At 41.2% G+C, this 22,138-nt stretch overlaps 1 protein-coding gene across 7 annotated transcripts in view; it reads right to left on the reverse strand.

The window, feature by feature from the left end:
- FBXO34 (F-box protein 34) overlaps positions 1-22,138 on the reverse strand; it is a 105,442-nt gene that overhangs the window by 40,499 nt on the left and 42,805 nt on the right. Inside the window, exon 1 of one of the 7 annotated variants that reach the window (XM_066276040.1) lies at positions 21,153-21,279. The exons of 5 other annotated variants lie outside the window; for them this stretch is intronic. The gene's annotated coding sequence lies outside the window, so the exon portion shown is untranslated. Of the gene's footprint in view, positions 1-5,202; positions 5,239-21,152; positions 21,280-22,138 lie in introns of those variants that run through there. One more of the 7 variants, XM_066276041.1, reaches the window with a different exon arrangement.

Here is a 22,138-nt window from a genome sequence, read left to right on the forward strand (position 1 = left end):
CCCTCTTTCCCTCTCTTCCTTTCTCTCAAAAATAAACAGATAAATAAATAGAAAAATAACACTGAAATCAACATTTTTTTCTAGCATGTTACTAGGCATAGAGGAAATGGAAATCCCCTGAAATATCAGGCAAATTTTATCAGAAAACAATTAAATTACTGTGAAATTTTTCTTTCTGGTCTTAAAAAATGGACCTATCCCAGTCCTGGCTGGATAGCTCAGTTGGTTAGAGCAGTGGTCCCCAACCCCCAGGCTGCGGACCAGTACCGGTCCATGGGCCATTTGGTACCAGTCCGCAGAGAAAGAATACATAACTTACATTATTTCCATTTTATTTATATTTAAGTCTGAACAATGTTTTATTTTTAAAAGTGACCAGATTCCCTCTGTTACATCCATCTAAGACTCACTCTTGATGCTTGTCTTGGTCACGTGATTTATCCGTCCCACCCTAAAGGCCAGTCCATAAAAAATATTTTCTGACATTAAACCGGTCCGGGGCCCAAAAAAGGTTGGAGACCACTGGGTTAGAGTATTTTCCCAAAGCACAGAGGCTGCTAGTTCAACCCCCTGTCAGGGCACACACAGACACAGATGAATGCTGTGCATTCTCTCTCTGCTCCCCCATCCTCTCTCACCAAAAATCAAGAAATAAAATATTTTTTAAAAAGAGGGCGACCTATCCCAAAATGCCTTTAAAAAACAAGTCTGTCTTTCTGAACAGGCTCTCTTTACTGTGGAATTATAAATTTTGAGGATTGTAAAGAAATAATGAGATGACCAATTAGCCACGACTAATAAAGAATACACTCACTAATACATATACTAATAAAGAACCAGGAACTCACTTATATCAGTGCACTCCCAGTTAATGGAGCTCCCAAAGCTAGCTTATCCTATAAATCAGTGTGCCTTTTTACCATATTTCCCCATGTATAAGTCACACTCTTTCTCGAAAAATTTGGGGTCTAAAAACTGGGTGTGTCTTATATAGCGGTTGTAGATTTTTTACTTGCATTTCCCGCTTTTTCATGCTGGTTTTTGAGCTCATTGTTGAAGACAGTGATTTGTCATCACACAGATGAGGACAAGCTAATGGACGGGAGTTTTGACAGTGATGAGGAGTTGTATGAATTTTATGATGAATAAAACTTGAGTTCAGTAACTGTATGTAATACATTTTTTTCAAATTTTGGGCCCCCAAATTAAGGTGTGTCTTATACCTGGGGTGTCTTTTTTTTTTTTTGTATTTTTCTGAAGCTGGAAACGGGGAGAGACAGTCAGACAGACTCCCGCATGCGCCCGACCGGGATCCACCCAGCACGCCCACCAGGGGCGAAGCTCTGCCCACCAGGGGGCGATGCTCTGCCCCTCCAGGGCATCGCTCTGCCGCGACCAGAGCCACTCTAGCGCCTGGGGCAGAGGCCAAGGAGCCATCCCCAGCGCCTGGGTCATCTTTGCTCCAATGGAGCCTTGGCTGCGGGAGGGGAAGAGAGAGACAGAGAGGAAGGGGGGGGGGTGGAAAAGCAAATGGGTGCTTCTCCTATGTGCCCTGGCTGGGAATCGAACCCGGGTCCCCCGCACGCCAGGCTGACGCTCTACCGCTGAGCCAACCAACCAGGGCCCTGGGGTGTCTTATACATGGGGAAATACGGTAAGTCATAATGGGGATCAAAATTCCAGTTTCAGAAATGAGAACATGTGAATCTTCCATTCATATTATCCCTTCTCCTAGTATTAAAATTATTAAATCAGAAGGTTTGGGTTACGCAAGAAAAAAGCAAAGACAGAAGAATTATCTAAGGAAAAATTCAACCAAGCTATAATGAATCTTGAACTTTAGTTTTTGTTCCACAAATGATTATAACCCCCTACCAAGAACCAAAGTACTCACTCAATAAAATGAAGAGTCAGCCTAGCCTCTTCTACCCATCCCCTCTCTTCAGAGGCAGAACAAACATGGCTTGAATTTTTTTGTTTTTAAGCATACTAAAGGCCTAATCTTCATGTTATACCATACTTTCTTCAGCTGATATAACTAAGTGGAATTTAGTTTCCTGGGTGTTCATACTCTTCTGAGTTTGAACTAATTCCTTTAAGTGTTCTAAATCTCTCTAATGCTCATTTACTAGATAATGTTCTTTCTAAAGATGTCTGATCTCATATATTATAACCCAAATCTCCCCTAATTTTCTGAAAGTCATCTTATCTCAAAGTTGAGCAGGATATTCACTTTAAAGAAATCAGCCTCCTTACCCATTAATTCTTGAAACAAATGTTAACCCATATAATTTTAAACATTAAGGTTTAAGAATAGAATAATATATTGGAGAAAGAATTCAAAATATGCATGAATTTTATAAAAGAAATTGCTTTCTTAAGACATTTTGTGCAAATCTCCACAAACCCTCTCCTGGGCATCTAGGCAGCAGTTCTCTAGTTTTCAGGGCAGATTCTCTACTATACCCTCCAGGAACTTCTAGTTAAGTTCAATCAGTTCTGCTATATCGGATTGACTGACATAATGGAGAATAATTTGAGTAGAATGTGAATCTTATGTTTGCTTATGTATGATTTCTTCTGTGTGAAACACTAAGTACATATACAAAGTTGCACCCAGCTGATCCCAGCAACATAGGAATATACAACACATACACACATGTTCACATCTCAAACATGTTTTTTATAATTTTAAAAACACATGACGGCCCTGGCCGGTTGGCTCACTGGTAGAGCGTCGGCCTGGCGTGCGGAAGTCCCAGGTTCCATTCCCGGCCAGGGCACACAGGAGAAGCACCTATCTGCTTCTCCACCCCTCCCCCTCTCCTTCCTCTCTGTCTCTCCCCCTCCTGCAGCGAGGCTCCATTGGAGCAAAGATGGCCCGGGCGCTGGGGATGGCTCCTTGGCCTCTGCCCCAGGCGCTAGAGTGGCTCTGGTCACAACAGAGCGACGCCCCGGAGGGGCAGAGCTTCGCCCCCTGGTGGGCAGAGTGTCACCCCTGATGGGCGTGCTGGGTGGATCCCGGTCGGGCGCATGCGGGAGTCTGTCTGACTGTCTCTCCCCGTTTCCAGCTTCAGAAAAATACAAAAAACAACAACAAAAAAAAAACAACAACACATGACAAGCATACACACCATCCATGCTGTTTTCCTAGAAATGTTTAAATATCCTGCAACAACCACTGTGAATTTGCTAGATGCCCCAGGGCTCTTCAGATAATTTGGGAATGGCCCTAACTCCCCCACCTATAGTCTAATGGCTCTAAATACAACTTATATACTGTGCCAAGTGGCCTGTTCAAACTGCTTTCCAGGACTCCAGGTGTGTATATTCTGACACTGAATAAAGGAAACCTTATTTATTTATTTAATTTTTTTATTTTTCTGAAGTGAGAAGAAGGGAGGTAGAGACAGACTCCCACATGCACCGACTGGGATCCACTCAGCATGCCCACCGGGGGCGATGCTCTGCCCATCTGGTGTTGTTCCATTGCAACCAGAGCCATTCTAGCGTCTGAGGCAGAGGCCATGGAGCCATCCTCAGTGCCCGGCCAACTTTGCCCCCATGGAGCCTTGGCTGTGGGAGGGGAAGAGATAGAGAGAAAAGAGAGGGGGAGGGGTGGAGAAGCAGATGGGTGCTTCTCCTGTGTGCCCTGGCCGGGAATCAAACCCGAGACTTCCACACACTGGGCAAGACGCTCTACCACTGAGACAACCATCCAGGGCCAACCTTATTTTTTTTTAAAGACTTTATTCATTTTAGAGAGGAGAGAGAGGAAGAGAGAGAGAGCGAGAAGGAGGAGGAGCAGGAAGCATCAACTCCCATATGTGCCTTGACCTGGCAAGCCCAGGGTTTCAAACCAGCGACCTCCACGTTCCAGGCTGATGCTTTGCCACCACAGGTCAGGCAAAGAAAACCTTATTTAAAATGAAGTGGGAAGTCCTGAAGGGGAATCTCTCATGCACTACTACTCATCATACCTTGCAGACTCCAAGAAGAAGAAGGGAGATTTTCTCTTTGCCTAGCAACAGACTCAGCCAATGATAATCTGCCATAGTTCAGCCAATGGAAAACCACTACATTTGAACTCCTGGGGTCTTCCAATGGACATTTTGTTTATAACAGCCTCTCCTAACAATCTCCTTTTTGTCTATAATATTCCTCTCCTTTGTTCTCTCTAGACCTGTCTTATGGTTTGCCACTACTTGAGTATCCCAAATTGCAATTCCTTTGCCATCCTGAATAAACTCATTTTTGCTGGTAAAATAACTGGCTATTATATCTTTAAAGTTGACAATACTATTCAGAATCTCCACTTGGAATGTCTAATGAACATTTCAAACTTAACATGTCCTGCCCCCCCCCACCAAAAAAAATCCTGTGCATATACCACCACCACCCTCCAAAAATCTTCCCCATTTTAGTAAACAACAACCATATTTTTACAATTGCTAAAAACAAAAAACTTTGAGTTATCCATAATCCCCTTTTTTTCTCCCACAAACTACATCAGCAAATCCCACTGGCTCTCCCTTCAAAAATATATTCAGAATCCAAGTATCATTCACCACCATCACTGCTACTACCCTGTTCTAAGCCACCATTTCTCACCCAAATTAGTCTCCTACTAGTCTCTCAATTCTATTTTTGCTCCCCATATGCCTTAATCTCAAACTCAGCAGCCAGAATGGTCCTCTAAAAGGGGGGGGTTCTATTACATCATTCTCTATGCCACACCCTCCATTTGTTCCCCTAAGATGGCCCCCAACTATGTGTATTTCTCCCCTTTGCTTACTTTGCTCCAATGGGACTTGTTTCTCTTCCTCAGCACACAATCCCACCCAGAGTCTTTACATTTGCTCGTTTCTTTTGCTTCTTCCTCCATATATTTACCTGTGTCACTCTGATTTTCTTCAACATATCTGCTCAAATACCATCATTTTAGGGAGGAACTCCTTGATCACCCACTTAAAGGAGTGCTACTCCTCACATTTCCTATTCCCTTTGTCCTTTCTTTGTATTCTCTGTAGCACTGCCCCCTCCCTCCTGACATGTGTCTGTGTTGGTGCATCTTCCTCTGCTAGAACCTCTGCTCTAGGGGAAGACTAAGTTTTGTTCACTGCTGTATCTATAGGGCCCAAACAGTATATTTTAGATACAATATTTGTTGAATAAAAATTATACCAAAATTTGTGGCCTGACCTGTGGTGGCGCAGTGGATAAAGCATCGACCTGGAAATGCTGAGGTCGCCGGTTCGAAACCCTGGGCTTGCCTGGTCAAGGTACATATGGGAGTTGATGCTTCCAGCTCCTCCCTCCCTGTCTCTCTCTCTCTCCTCTCTAAAATGAATAAATAAAATAAAAATTATTAAAAAAATACCAAAATTTTTAGGAGGTCTTTGATTTCTAATTAATATCAAAATGCCCCCAGAGTTTGTATTATTGTGAGTTTTTCTTTATCCTGCATCTCAAACTCTTGTTTTCCTGATAATAATGAAGCTTACCTTCTTTTGGTCATTATCTGTAAAGAAAATTACCTGGCTAGTCCAAAAGGAATTATACTTTGATTTTTTCTAAACTCTTTAATTCTATCACTAAACTAAAAATTAGTCCTCTTTATTTATTTTTTTATTTATTTTTTTTTTACAGAGGCAGAGATAGACAGGGACAGACAGACAGGAACAGAGAGAGATGAGAAGCATCAATCATCAGTTTCTCGTTGCGCGTTGCGACTTCTTAGTTGTTCATTGATTGCTTTCTCACATGTGCCTTGACCGTGGGCCTTCAGCAGACCGAGTAACCCCTTGCTAGAGCCAGCGACCTTGGGTCCAAGCTGGCGAGCTCTTTGCTCAAGCCAGATGAGCCTGCGCACAACCTCGGAGTCTCGAACCTGGGTACTTCCGCATCCCAGTCTGACGCTCTATCCACTGCGCCACCGCCTGGTCAGGCTAGTCCTCTTTATTAACCTGAAAATTTTATTTTATTTCTGACATCCTCCAAAAATCAGGAAAAGTGTTTCAGGCAGAAAAATCTCAAATCCTGGTCTATTTCTCTCCCCACCAACCATTTCCCTAGATCTTAGCTTTAAACACAACCATTAAGGAAAAGACCTAAGATTTAGGTCCCAAACAAATTTCTCAAAACAAGATATAAGATAAAGCATTTCAAAATGTAACCACAATGTACAGTGTGTCCGTAAAGTTATGGTGCACTTTTGACGGGTCACAGGAAAGTAACAAAAGACAATAGAAATGTGAAATCTGCACCAAATAAAAGGAAAACCCTCCAGTTTCTGTAGGATGATGTGGCAGCATGTGCACATGCGCAGATGATGATGTAACACAGTGTATATACAGCAGAGCAGCTCACAGCCATGCCAGTTGAGATGTGGACAGTACAGAGGAAAGTTCGGTGTGTTCTGTGGCTCGCTAAATTCGAATCCGTGACCAAAGTGCAACGTGAATATCGGCGCGTTTATAACAAAGCGCCACCACATAGGAATAACATTACTCAGTGGGATAAGCAGTTGAAGGAAACTGGCAGTTTGATGGAGAAACCCCGTTCTGGTAGGCCATCAGTCAGTGACGAGTCTGTAGAGGCTATACGGCAGGGGTCCCCAAACTACGGCCCAGCCCGCGGGCCACATGCGGCCCCCTGAGGCCATTTATCCGGCCCCTGCCGCACTTCCGGAAGGGGCACTTCTTTCATTGGTGGTCAGTGAGAGGAGCATAGTTCCCACTGAAATACTGGTCAGTTTGTTGATTTAAATTTACTTGTTCTTTATTTTAAATATTGTATTTGTTCCCGTTTTGTTTTTTTACTTTAAAATAAGATATGTGCAGTGTGCAGAGGGATTCGTTCATAGTTTTTTTTTATGGTCCGGCCCTCCAATGGTCTGAGGGACAGTGAACTGGCCCCCTGTGTAAAAAGTTTGGGGACCCCTGCTATACGGGATAGCTACCTAAGGAGCCCTAAAAAATCTGTGCGTGAGCCCACATCGAATTGCACTGAATAGGTATGAAACTGGGAGAGTTTTCCTTTTATTTGGTGTAGATTTCACATTTCTGTTGTCTTTTGTTGCTTTCCTGTGACCAGTCAAAAGTGCACCATGACTTTACAGACACACTGTATTTTTTTTTTTTTTTTCATTTTTCTGAAGCTGGAAACGGGGAGAGACAGTCAGACAGACTCCCGCATGCGCCCGACCGGGATCCACCCGGCACGCCCACCAGGGGCGACGCTCTGCCCACCAGGGGGCGATGCTCTGCCCATCCTGGGCGTCGCCATGTTGCGACCAGAGCCACTCTAGCGCCTGAGGCAGAGGCCACAGAGCCATCCCCAGCGCCCGGGCCATCTTTGCTCCAATGGAGCCTTGGCTGCGGGAGGGGAAGAGAGAGACAGAGAGGAAAGAGCAGCGGAGGGGTGGAGAAGCAAATGGGCGCTTCTCCTGTGTGCCCTGGCCGGGAATCGAACCCGGGTCCTCCGCACTCTAGGCACACTGTATTTAAATCAAAGATTATTTGTGGCCCTTATTTATACAATCTGGCCCAAATGTAAAATCAGTTTTTACCTTTGTCTCATTTAATTCTCTTCAATGTGGATTTGGGGGAAAGGAGACTGTTAATGAGCTTTAATAGGAAGCTACTTGATTATCCACAGGCAGAAAGTAAAGAACATCTGGATATGTTTTGGAGTTTTTGTAACATGATGGAACCTCAACTCAGGGGATTTTACTTCCTCTATAAACTACCTTAGCTGTATCATGTGCATGCTGAGGATACTGAGACACCTTGCAAAGGCCAGCTGTCTGATCTACAAAAGTATTTGGATTATCTTAGGTCCTTTAGAAAAGCAACAGACCAGCATTTCATGTATAAGTTAGCTCCTTATTACCATGGTGATGAGCACCCTATTAACAGAGATAATTTGCTACTTCACTGAAGCTTTGTTTTTTATCAGGAATAAGGTGGGAGGAGAAGAACCAATTATGGAATATATTTATAAACACGTAAAGGAGTGTGTTTCTTGAATCTAAACAGAAAGAATTTAAATTGTGAAGCTTGGGGGGGGGGGAATGAAGGAAATAAGAGGACTGAAGTAAATAAACATGTTGGGTAATATTCTAACATCTTCACTATCGCTGAATTTGGGACTACAGAGGTTCCAGAACACAGATACTCAGATTGGTTTTCAGATTTTGTATATGTGACCAACAATCTGGATAGGAAGAAAAATTCACTTAAGTAACCAGGAAGAACCCAAGGCAAATAGTAGTGAAAGCCCAATGCTCCTGAAATACTAACAATATAAAGGAAAAACGCATATCTCAAATTCTTAAATAATATTTAGTATATACTCTTGATTAATGTGTGTGTAAGAGAGAGAGAAAAAGAGAGAGAGAGAGAGAGAGAGAAAGGGAGAGTGGGGGAGGAGAGAGAGATGAGAAGCATCAACTCATAGTTGCAGCACTTTAGTTGTTCATTGATTGCTTCTTTTATGTGCCTTGACTGGGGGGCTCCACCTGAGCCAGTGACCTTTGTGCTCAAGCCAGCGACCCTGTGCTCAAGCTGGTGAGCCTGAGCTCAAGCAGGATGAACCCTTGCTCAAGTAGGCGACCTCAGGGTTTCAAACTTGGAACTTGAGCATCCCAGGTCAATGCTCTACCCACTGTGCCACCACAAGTGAGGCCATACTTTTGATCTTTTAAAAAAAATTCTTAACAGACTCGAGATGGAAGAAAACTTTACCCTAATATAAGAAATCTACTACAAATGTATTAGCATACACAATAGCAAAATGTTAAAAACATTCCCAAATTAGAGCCAAGAATAAAACAAAGATGTCAGTCATCATATTACAAAAAGATTAAAATATTTGAAGAGGAAAAACAAAAATTTGTCATCATTTGCAAATTACATGTTATTTGGGGCTTTCAAGTAAAACAATCAAATTAGAAATTATTTGGTCTAACAGAAAAATTTACCAGATAAAAGATCTAAATTGATAAAACAAAAACTATTAAACAGAATTAACACATGACCTAGTAGTTCTTCTCTTAGGTATACATCCAAAAGAACAGGTACAAAAATATTTGTACACAAAAATGTATAGCAGTACCATAAAAATAGCCGAAAGGTAAAAACAATCCAGATATCCATCAGTGGATGAATGGGTAAATAAAATGTACATACATACAATGGGTTATTATATAGCCATAAAAATAAGTGAATGACTACACAATAAAACATGGATGATCCTTGAAAACATCATATTAAGTGAAAAAAATTCCAGACACAAAAGATCACATATTGTTATGATTCCATCTGCAGGAAAATGTCCAAAATAGGCAAACCTTTAGAAACAGAAAATGGTTTAGTGGTTGCTTAGAGCCAGAGTGTGTGTGTGTGTAGGGGTTTCTTTTGGGAGTGACAAAAATGTCCTAGAATTGCAGGTGATGGCTGCACAACTTTGTGACTATAATAAACACCAGTAAATTGCACACTTTTTAAAGGTGGCTATTATGGCATGTGATTTATATTGAAATTAAGAAAATGGGAGGGACTTGTCAATACAGTATATGCCCAGCAAACTAAATATTTGAGAAGGATAGTTAGAGGCATATAGTCTTTTGCATCTATTTTCAGTGTTGTTTGAATTTCTGACCACAGTATACATGTTAATTTCATAGTATCAAAAAAAATTTTAGAAGGAAAAATGTCTGAGAGGAAAAACTTCATGCAGAGAGGGCCACTAAAGGATTTTAAAAAGGGAAGTAGCATGGTTGGGTCAGTATTTTTGACAGATCCCTGGAGCACCTTTACAGAGACTGGATATGAGAGGGATCAATTCGGAAACAGGCACTGATTCATTTCTCCATTCAACAAATGCTAAACACCTCCTGGGGCCTGGCACTGAGCTAAGCATGGGGACCCATTAGAAATATTCCGAGTTGTCTCAGAAAAAAGTCATGTATATTTGGTTGGGGAAAGGTGCAAAGGAAAGATACTTATTTCTTTCTTTCACTTTTTTAAGGGAAGTGATAGGAGGGGATGTATGTTAAAGCCCTTGCAATGTTATGGCATCTGTGAATAATATACTTCTGATATTCCTTATGTTACAAGAGGAGCAGATATTCCTGAAAGTTATAATCCATTGACAACTCCATGGAAAGAAAAAGCAAAAAGCCCAGGTCAACCTTGCTCTTACAAGTTACTGCCTTATTTTCAAGATTCTTTGACTTTGAAAAGTCTGTTTCCTAAAAATCTATAAATTTCAAAGCCACCTTGGTCATTTGCTCTGTGTTCATTTTTTATTCTTTGGTTTTATCAAAGGATGAATAAAGAGAAAACAGTATTAATAGTTAACCCAAAGGAAAAATATTTTAGTGAATAATGGAGATATTTTAAATTATGATTAAATCTGCATTGGTTTCTTTTTCAGTTCACACGTTCCCATTTTATCACAGCCATCTGCTATTTCAACAGTAAGCCAGTTTTAATAAGTTTTAATAAAGACCATGACCATACATAAAATTTTGGGGCCCTGGCAGGTTAGCTCAGCGGTACAGTGTCGGCCTAGTGTGTGGATGTTCCAGATTCAATTCCCAGTCAGGGTACACAGGAGAAGTGATCATCTGCTTTTCTACCCCTTCCCCTCCCCTTCTCTATCCATCTCTTTCCTCCCGAAGCCATGGCTAAGTTGGAGCAAGTTGGCCCTGGCCACTAGGATGGCTCCATGGCCTCACCTTGGGCGCTTAAGTGGCTCAGTTGCCAAGTAATGGAGCAATGGCCCTAGATGGTCAGAGCATCACCTCATAGGGTGCTTGCCAGGTAGATCCTGGTCAGGGCACATGTGGGAGTCTGTCTGTCTGCCTCCCTGTGTCTCACTTAAGAAAAGTAAAAATAAAAATTTTTTTAATCTTCCTCATCTTAAAACTTAAGTTTTTAAATAAAAGTGTCCCTTAAATGAAAGGAGGTAAAAACAAAAACAAAAAAAACCTATTGATAAGTTTGGCAAAATATTCACCCTATCATTTAGCTTAGGATATTTAAAAAATGTGAGGGGGGTGCGTGACCTGTGGTGGTGCAGTGGATAAGCGTCAACCTGGAAATGCTGAGGTCGCCGGTTTGAAACCCTGGGTTTGCCTGGTCAAGGCACATATGGGAGTTGATGCTTCCAGCTCCTCCCCCCTTCTCTCTGTCTCTCCCTCCTCTCGCTACCTCTCTGTCTCTTTCTCTCCCTCTGTCTCTCCTCTCTAAAAGTGAATGAATAAATAAATAAATAAATAAAATTAAAAAAAAAAAAGTGAGGGGCATGGCTCCCGGTTATACACTATCTGAGGACTAACTGCTTTACCATCTGGGGCTGAGAAAGGGAGCTCCTGTGAGGTTACTAGTCAAGCAGGCATTCACCATCACCTTGACAGTCAACTGCCAGTCAGCTTTGCTTAAACCTGCCATATACTACCATAATTCTCCCTAAACCGTGCCAACAGGGCCCCTCATTTATACATTTCCCATTTCAAATGCATGCTGTGGGCAATGCCATGGTAAATGCAGGTCAGTTTCTGAGGCAGAGTTATGGCAAGCATAACAGTCACAGGATCTAGAAAGCACAAGAAAGTCCAATTTTGTAATTTTTTTAAAACGTAAGGTGATTTGTTCAATATGCGATGCAAGATGATTTAATAATTGTACTCTGGAAAGATATTTTTATATGAATTTTATATGAATAAAGAGTCTGAAAAGATTTCAGACTGAAAAGATTTCAGACTCTCTAACAGCAGTTTTTCAACAACCGTCCACAGACCAGTGCTGGTAGATGACTTGTTCATGGACCAGCACAAAATTTCTGGCAGACCAGCACTGGCCCACGGACCAGCAGCGGTCGAAAACCACTGCTCTGCTCTACAGAATGTTGTTCCTGAGCACACAGCAATATAGGGGAAACCTAGCCTAACTCCTCCCCCGCTTCCCTCCAACATATCCTGAGAAAGAGAAGCATTTCTTCCCAGGCAAAAGATCACCAAAATTACAAAGGACCAAACAAACAAAAAATGGCCATTAACACACAAAGAGTCTGACCTGGATTTCATCCTGGAAAGTGGCAGCAGGAGCACCTTTACTTCAAACACAACAGATGGTGAGGAAAGAAAAGACTGTACAGAGGAGCAACAAGCAGTAGTTGCCAGAAGCCCTTTTCATAGAAATGTTTAAATTAGGAATTAAATAACCCATACACTAGATCTTTAGAAATAATTACCATCTTCATAACTTTGAACAAGACGATTCAACTGGTCGTCTACTTTATTTTATACATACATAGTGTCAAACAGAATTTGATCACATATCTATTCCTTTTAGCCACAGCTTTGTCTTGAACCACAAAAATGTTTTTTAAAAATATATGTAAATATATACATTCCTCACTGGAAGGATCCAGGAGTTTCTTAAGTTTCTGAAGGGCCCACATCCCCTTCTGAAACATGACAGGCAATTTCGTCTACTTACATTGCCACCCTAGCAATCTTGTGACTTTCTATTCTGGCCTTAACCAAAAGATCACCATCGATACTGAAAGGAGAACTTAGTGGACTATGAGGTGGACTGCTGTGAAAGTAAGGGTAATAAGAGTCTAACCAACCCAATCAGCTCAAATCTAATGGAGGAGTAGAGAAACAGTCACTAGAAGACTCACTAGATGAGGGAACCTGCTTCAGAGGGGATGAGGTGAACAAGTCACCAGATCCAGCCACTGATGGGCAACTGGAATTGCTACAGAATCTAGGACAAGTAGACACTATTGTTTCAACTGTCCTCAAGACCAAGCTGATACGATCTAAAGCTGTTTTATGTGTTTCCTTATGTCCCAACACATCCATATGAAAAATGGGTCATCTGGTTCAACACCCACTTAGAGAGACTTAGTTCTTCCTTTATGGAAATAAAAAATATTCTAGAATCAGTACAATTTTTTCTGACTGCACTTACATACATGCCTTGCAAACCAACAGAAAATTGGCTAAGCCTATTTAGAGCCCCCTTACATTGTTGAGGAAAAAGATAAAAATACTGACAAATTTCCTAACTAGATTTGCCCAGCCAGGTCATCTTATACTTGGTAACTGTAACTCAAACTTGATAAGCCCTACTTACATATTCAGAGTTTCCAATCAGCTTTTCAGGATCCACTCCTAAATATTAGCAAATAACCAAGAATTGTTAAACATCTTCAACAGAAAAGATAGAGCTGGAAACAGAAAGAGCAAGTTGGGCGCGAGAGCAGGGTTAGCTTCATAGGATGACCTGGGCAGTCACAGAGCACTGTGCACACAGAAGAGCTCCATGTCAGGGCTAATGCTCCGCTCATGCTGTCTGGAATTCTTTAATAAAAGCTGAAACAGAAGCCCCACACTGAGCCTTGAAAATTATGTAACTAGTCCTGACAGATACTATGTAGGCAGAAGAAAACACCGAGGAAAAACTCACCATTAATATTTTCAGAAACATAAGAGAAAATACTACAAATATGAAGAACCAGTATGCTAAAAAGAAAAAAAAGTGTGGATGTCCTCAGTTCAATTCCCAGTCAGGGCACACAGGAGAAGCACCCATCTACTTCTCTACCCCTCCCCCTCTTACTTCTCTCTCTCTCTCCTTTTAATCTCTTTCTCTCTCTTCTTCTCCCCTCCTGCAGCCATGGCCCATTAGAGTGAGTTGGCCCCAGGCGCTGAGGATGGCTCCATGGCCTCCACCTCAGGCACTAAAATTGGCTCGGGTTGCAACAGAGCAAGGGCCCCAGATGGGCAGAGCATTGCCCTCTAGTGGGGCTTGCTGGGTGGATCCGGGTCTCAGCACTTGCTGGGTGGATCCGGGTCTCAGCACTTGTCTCTGCCTCCCCTTCTCTCACTAAAATAAAAAATAATAAATAAATAAAGACTAAAAATAGAGTCAGAAAGTAAGAATGAGCACAAGCATGCTTTCCTGGTAATTAAAAAAGGATTAGAGAAAGTCATCAACAAAACAGTTGCCAGATTGAAAGGGTTCCTCAAGTACTCAGTACAATGGATGAAACGAAACTCCATCAAGGCACATTGTTGTATTGTGCAATTTCAAACAGCCAACAACGAAAAGAACTGATCACATAAATAATCAGGAACCCAATGGCTTTGGTTTTCAAGAGCAATGAAGTAAGCTTAGAGGAAACTAGAAAATAATGAAGCCATCCATGCCTTTAAAATTTCAAAGGAAAAATTTCAAACTAGAATTCTATACCCAACCAACCAATTAATAATAAGCATACAAAATGGCATTTTTATTCATTCAAGTTTAACTCCCATGAACTTTCTCAGGCACTTACAGAGAATATACTCTGCCAAAACAAAAGTATAAACCAAGGTAAACAGGAAGATAGAAGAGTTAGAAAACAAGAAATCCAATACAAAGAGGCAAAGAACTTCCCTAAGATGCTGGTGAAGGGCAGTCCCGGGATAAGAGCATGCATAAAAACAGTAGGAACACATCTTAACTAAATGAGAAGCTAACAGATGCCTGAAGTGTCAGAATTTCCTGAAAGGAAATTTGGACAAGTTGCAATTTGAACTATACAGTAAGTTCATACTTAACATCGCTGATAGGCTCTTGGAAATTGCTAAACCAGGAGTCGGGAACCTATGGCTCTCGAGCCAGATGTGGCTCTTTTGATGGCTGCATCTGGCTCGCAGACAAATCTTTAATAAAAAAAATAATGTTAAAAATATAAAACATTCTCATGTATTATAATCCGTTCATTTCCCACTGCTCATGTTCATGGATAAAGGTGGCTGGAGCCAATCACAGCTGTCCTCCGGGACAACACCAAATTTTTATTGGATAATGCGTAATGTACACGGGTTGTTGTGAGGTCAGGAAGTAAACTTCTCTCCTTTTAATCAAGTAGTCAGCTAGCTAATTGCAAAAACCCTTTTGACGAAGAAGATGGCTAAAAGAAAAAAAGATGAGTATCGTACTTTTCAGCAGGAATGGACAGAGGAATTCGCCTTTGTAGAGAAAGCAGGTTCTGCAGTGTGTCTAATATGCAATGATAAAATTGCATCGATGAAATGGTCAAATATAAAGTGGCACTTCGGCACACGCCATACTACATTTGCATCAAAATATCCAGCAGGGGACAGCAGGAAGAAAGCATGTCAAGAGCTACTGTGCAGAGTGCAAGCTAGTCAGCAGCAACTCTGTGTTTAGACACAACAAGGTGACTGGAATTCGGCTAGCTTTGCTGGTGCTTTAGCAATTGTGAGAAACGGAAAGCCATTCACAGATGGGGAGTATGCTAAAACATTCATGCTTGATGTTGCCAATGAACTTTTTGACGACTTTTCAGATAGACAAGATAATCAAACAAATAAAAGACATGCCTGTCGGCTAGAACTGTTCACAATTGTACTATCATGATGGCAAATCAAATTGAGGCAACACAAGTGAAAGACATAAATGCAGCACCATTCTTTTCTCTCGCTTTGGATGAGTCAACAGAAGTAAGTCATTTATCCCAGTTAAGTGTGATTACAAGGTATGCTGTTGGTGAGGAAAGTCTTGCTGTTTTTGCCTATGAAAGAAACAAGAGGGGAGGATTTATTCAAATCTTTCACTGAGTTTGCTAAAGAAAAAAAATCTACCGATGGATAAACTTATTCCGGTGTGTACTGATGGTGCTCCGTGCATGGTGGAGGAAAACAGAGGATTCGTAGCGCTTCTTCATAAACAGGAAAAGAGACCCATCCTAAGTTTTCACTGCATCCTACATCAGGAGGCGCTTTGTGCTCAGATGTGTGGCGAACAGCTTGGTGAGGTGATGTCGCTGGTCATTCGGGTGGTCAACTTTATTGTTGCCCGAGCTTTAAACGATCGCCAGTTTAAAACACTGCTGGATAAAGTTGGGAATAATTATCCTGGTCTGCTTCTGCACAGCAATGTGCGTTGGTTGTCAAGAGGGAAGGTGCTCAGCCGTTTCGCGGCTTGTCAGAGCAAAATCCGGACTTTTCTTTAAATGAAAAACGTCGAGCATCCTGAGTTAGCTACCACTGAGTGGCTACTATTCGTGGACATGACTGAACATCTGATCCAGCTCAATGTGAAAATGCAAGGTGTTGGAAATACAGTCTTATCCCCTCAACAAGCAGTGTTTGCATTTAAAAACAAGCTGGCACTCTTCATCGCTGACTTTGAAACAGGTCTTTACTACACTTTGAAAAACTGGGAGAGTTTAAAGATGCATGCATAGCATGTGACCCTGCTCAATATCTTGATCTCCAGCAGCTAGCAGGCTTCACATCTAATCTCCTGCAGTCATTCCAAGTGCGCTTTGGAGAATTTTGTGAGCGCATTCATCTTTTTAAATTCATCACTCATCCACATGAGTGTGCAGCGGACAGCGCCTGAGTTACATCCCTGGTGTCTCCATCAGAGATTTTGAGCTACAAGCTGCTGACCTGAAGGCCTCATACATGTGGGTGAATAAGTTCAAGTCACTAATGAAGATTTGGAAAGACTTGCACAACAGCAAGCAGAGTAGGCGAACAAACACAAGTGGGGAGAAATGAAAAACTTCAACCAGTGAACCAGTTGATTGTCAAAACTTGGGGGGAGGGGTTATTTATTTATTCATTTTTTAGAGAGGAGAGGAAGAGAGAGAGAGAGAGAGGAGAGACAGAGAGAGAGAAGGGGGGGAGGAGCTGGAAGCATCAACTCCCATATGTGCCTTGACCAGGCAAGCCCAGGGTTTCGAACCGGCGACCTCAGCATTTCCAGGTCGACGCTTTATCCACTGCGCCACCACAGGTCAGGCTTGATTGTCAAAACTTGGAACACGCTTCCCGTCACATACCACACACTGCAGCGTGTGAGTATTGCTGTACTGACGATGTTTGGCTCTACGTATGCATGTGAGCAGTCTTTCTCACATCTAAAGAATGTTAAGACCTACGATCACGTTTAACGGATGGAAGTCTCAACGCCTGCATGAAGCTTAACCTCACCACATATCAACCAGACTACAAAGCCATCAGCAAAACCATGCAGCACCAGAAGTCGCAGTAATAGTGAGAAGTACTTTATTCATCATTGGTTAGCAACAGCATAACAACATTATTAAAAAGAATTCAGAGACTTACTGTACTTTAAAAGTGTTGGTCTTACATAAAATGCACACATTTACTTGTATTCAGTGTTAAACATATTGTATGGCTCTCACGGAATTACATTTTAAAATATGTGGCATTCATTCATAGCTCTCTCAGCCAAAAAAGTTCCCGACCCCTGTGCTAAACAATATATATATAAAGAAACCAATTTACCATAGGTTAATTGATATAAACAACAGGTTAAGTTTCTACAGCCTACTTCTGTTCACAAAACATTACCAAACTTCTAAATAAAGATCTAAAATACTTAACAAATGTGAGATATCATATATTTGAGAGATTAATAAAAATAAGTCAGGTCATGGGTGGCCAGAGCCTATCCTGGCAGCTCAAAGCACAAGAAGGGGACCCCACCCTGGACAGAATGCCCTTTCATCACAGGGCACACTCACACCCACCCACACTCACCCGGACTGGGATAGTTTAGACACTCCAGTTCACCTGTGCACATCTTTGAGCTGTGAGAGGAAACTGGAGCACCCAGAGAAAACCTATGCAGACGTGGGGAGACTGCAAACTCCACACAGACAGTAGCCCCAGTTGGGTACTGATTTCTTCTTCCTCGTCAACATTGTAATAAAATAATATTGAACAAAATGATGTTGAACAAAACAACATTATACAAGGACCTACTAAATAAGGAGAAGATAGCAAAAAAGTAAAGTACAAAATTCAGGAAAAAACAAAAATTGTAGAGAAAAGTAAAAGTGTTCACAGATTACTACATCACTTAACTGTGACTAGTACTTTCAGTCAGTTTAACTGTGTAAACATTGACTATCGATCTAGCAAAGCTGTGAACAGCAATGCTAGGATGGGAGAAGAAAAGGTATACCTGGGGAAAAGCCTAAATCCTCACCTGCCATAATGGGAAATCAAAAGATAATCCCTGAATCTGAGAAACCAAGCAATCTTAATGCAAGAATGCTGTAAGACCGACTGTGTACAGAACTTACTACCCCAAACTATGCCTGACATACTGAATGTTTTAGGCGAAGAAATTTGAGAAGTGGCAAATGTGGGAAGGACTCTGATCCTCTCTTCTCCCCTGCAACAGGTCCTAAGAACCTCATGTGAGAAGTGCCCTAAGGAAAGGAGCATCCTTATCTCTGAAGATGGATGGTCACAGGAAAATTCCAAGAAACTGGCCTTGCTGAGTTTCCCCAGTTCACCACTCTTCGCTCATAGTCTTCTGTCCTATCATAATTTTATTATTTTTATTTCATTATTTATTTATTTATTTATTTATTTACAGAGAGCGAGAGTCAGAGAGAGGGACAGACAGACAGGAACGGAGAGATGAGAAGTATCAATCATCAGTTTTTCATTGGGGCACTTTAGTTGTTCATTGATTGCTTTCTCATATGTGCCTTGACCGTGGGCCTTCAGCAGACCGAGTAACCCCTTGCTTGAGCCAGCGACCTTGCGTCCAACCTAGTGAGCTTTGCTCAAACCAGATGAGCCCACGCTCAAGCTGGTGACCTCAGGGTCTCGAGCCTGGGTCCTCCACATCCCAGTCCGACGCTCTATCCACTGCGCCACCGCCTGGTCAGGCCTGTCCTATCACAATTTTACATGACTATTCACTCTTCATCAATCTAGCATAAAAATGCTCTGCCCTCACCACTTCTTCAGGTCTTCTTCATTCCTTATAAAGGTTCCCATGTCACATAACACTTAGATTGAATGAATTTTTATGCTCTTCTCTTGTTAATTAGTCCATTGTGAACCCAATTTACAGGGCCCCGGTAGAGAACCAAGGACGGTAGTAAGAAAAATATATGTTCCTCCCCTACAAGAACAGAGGTAAATACAGAAAGAATCAGTTATAAGAAATTAAAGTTTACCCCAATAAATTCAATAAAAAGGAAGAAAAGAAATTTGAAGTGTTTGCATCTAGGGAGGAAAAAGTGGGGGATGAAGTGGGAGAACTGCTGCCTTTCAAAACAAGTCTTGAATCTTTAAAATGCACATTTAACACTTAGATAAAAAATACAAATATAAAAACATAAGAAAAACTAGCAAAAAGTTCAGAATGTTTTAGCTCATAATTCCTTTTTCAGAATACAGTACATTTTCAATAAATTATTTTCCTTTCATTTGTTGTATTTTCCAATTTTTTTAGAACAAAAATTTACTACTGCATCATTATCACTACTCATTTTACTATTGTTTGATATTCAAAATCATGTGTAACTCCAACTATTATTTAGGAATGTTCTTGTCATGTGATACCCAATCTGACCCAGCTTATGAAAAGGCAGTGGCTTACCCTCGAGTGGCTTACCTAAGCAGTTTAGAACAAACTCCTCCCTATCCACCTCACACTGGGTTTCCCTCTGCTAGCTTACATTCTTTCAGAACAGTATAGAGACTGTGGATGAAAAATGGATTCAATCTTACAGAGTGATCTGATCATAAATTCCTAACTGGGCAGGTCACAGTGTATATTCATGCTTCAGTAATATAACTTCTTAAGTAAAAGGCTTATCTTTGCCTTAAGAAAGCCCGTCTATTGTTTCTGTGCAACTAGGTAAAAACACCTTTGAAATAAATACCTTTTGCAAGTACCACATTCAAGAGAACACATAATTCCTTAATTTCTAATGCATAAAAGAAGCTGCAAACTCTCAGTTGCTTCCAGGTATATATGGTCAGTTTGGTTAAAAAATTCTTACAAAAATTCTCTACAAGTTTAGATATTTCTTACCTTGACAAGACTTTCCATTTAACCCCATGAGAAATTCAAATAATAAACTCTACAGTGTTCTTTTAAGAGTGCAAGAACTGCCTGACCAGGCGGTGGTGCAGTGGAGAGCGTCGGACTGGGATGCAGAGGACCCAGGTTCGAGACCCCGAGGTTGCCAGCTTGAGCGTGGGCTCATCTGGTTTGAGCAAAGCCCACCAGCTTGGACCCAAGGTTGCTGGTTCAAGCAAGGGGTTACTCGGTCTGCTGAAGGCCCACGGTTAAGGCACATATGAGAAAGCAATCAATGAACAACTAAGGTGTCACAACGAGAAAAAAACTGATGATTGATGCTTCTCATCTCTCTCTGTTCTTGCCTGTCTGTCCCTGTCTATCCCTCTCTCTGTCTCTGGAAAAGAAAAAAAAAAAGAGTGCAAGAACTTCAATTTCTTTCATACCTTTGTTATTCCTGACACTAAATTAAAACTTTCCAGTACACATAAATTATAATATGCAATACATTATTTTAATATAGTTGGATCGAATTTATTTTTATTGTCTTTATACAGCTGTCACATTGACTCTTATGTAGCTAGAAAAGTAGTTATGGTCAGAGTTTACAAACGGTTCAGATAAGTAAATGCTGTCACATCCCTGCTCACCTCCAGATTGGATGATTGCTGATGCTGATGGTCATCACAGGACGTTTAAGAAGGAATGTGTTTATTAGCACAGAGAATTGAGCCAGTCTGCAGACAGATGTAGTCCAGCCAAGGCAGCTACACATGTTTTCACTTATTCCCTTAAGAGTGATTTGATTTGTTTGGATTTGGTATAGAATCATTTCTGGATTTAAAGAAAACTAAACAATGTTTTACAGCTTGTTATGTAGGCAGGCATGAAGAAACCCTAATCTTATAAAAGATTCCTTTTGCACTTAAAACTGAGATGGGATAGACAACGTGACGGCATAGTCTACATTTCTCATCTTCATTCTGCCTAATCATGGCAAAGATGACCTTGTCTTCATTATTAGTTAGTAAACCCCAGCATGGTGACTGGCCTGTACAACCACAAACACTCCTCACACACACACTCCTAGTTCCAGTAAAATAGCCTCTTGGCATAAAACACTACTTATATTTTTCTCAAACTGGCAACAAAAACAAGCGCTACCAGAATAATTTTTTTCTCAATTCAAATTAAATTTTGCCAATGTACACAGAAACATACTTTCAGATTAGTGGCTGTTAACCAACTTAATCTTACCACACTCAAAACTTCATGTTCACACTGGAGTGCTTTAGGTAAATAATACTAATCTCTTCCGGCTTCTAGACAGCTTGCAGACTTCGGGGAAGTTCATCTGGTTTCTTGCCACCTCGATCCGTCCCCGTATCTCATCCTCCCCCAAAAAGCAGCTTGAGTTTTTTAGTTTTGTTTTTGAAACAGCTTGCTTTTTCCATCCTGAGCTTTCCCAAACTATTTCAGGGTTCTGACAATTCTACCAGTGACTAAGTCCCCTCCTGGGAATAGCTGCCTCATTATCACTACTAAAAACAGTCACTCCTAATACTGAGTGATAAGGATCTGGAAACTCATTGTAACCTCGGGAATGCAAATCCCACCCTACCCAAAGATAAATGCATTACAAATGGAATAACAGACTCACGGCAGGACAAAACTCTAGCAGTTTTTGTGTTCCAATTAAGCTATTGAGTTTTGTGTGTACTCCTACTTCTTAATATGAAGATTTTGTTAGTATTTATACTCAATACATAAATTATATTTTAAGGGTCAAACAAGTAAAAAAAAAAAAAAAAGGTGAAAAACAGTACACACAAAAAACTCAACAGCAGATGCCCTATTATTTTTAAGGTAATGCAGCCTTCCAACGGATCTTCTGTTTCAGAATATTTTGTACAGTGTGTTATGTGGGTAACTTTTGTTCTTGGCAAGCTAGTCCTCCTTCTTGGAAATTAACAACAGACAACCTCAAATAAGAGGTCTTTCCTATATAACTCAAATAAAACAATACTTAGAAACTTAATTATTTCAAAAAGAATATGCAAAATAGAGATGATGTAAGGCCAGTATCCACGGCCACCATCATAGCCGCCCGGCCCATGCAGGTTCGCAATGGATTCGGACAGTCGTTAAAGAAACAATGGAGACAAAAACTGGTGGGCGATCATCATCTTTAATCTGAGCTTGCACCCAGCGGGCAAGTAAAACACACACTGGGCTCCAAAACC

The sequence above is a fragment of the Saccopteryx bilineata genome, chromosome 4, assembly GCF_036850765.1.
Source record: "Saccopteryx bilineata isolate mSacBil1 chromosome 4, mSacBil1_pri_phased_curated, whole genome shotgun sequence".
In the NCBI taxonomy this organism is placed as follows: Eukaryota; Metazoa; Chordata; class Mammalia; order Chiroptera; family Emballonuridae; genus Saccopteryx; species Saccopteryx bilineata.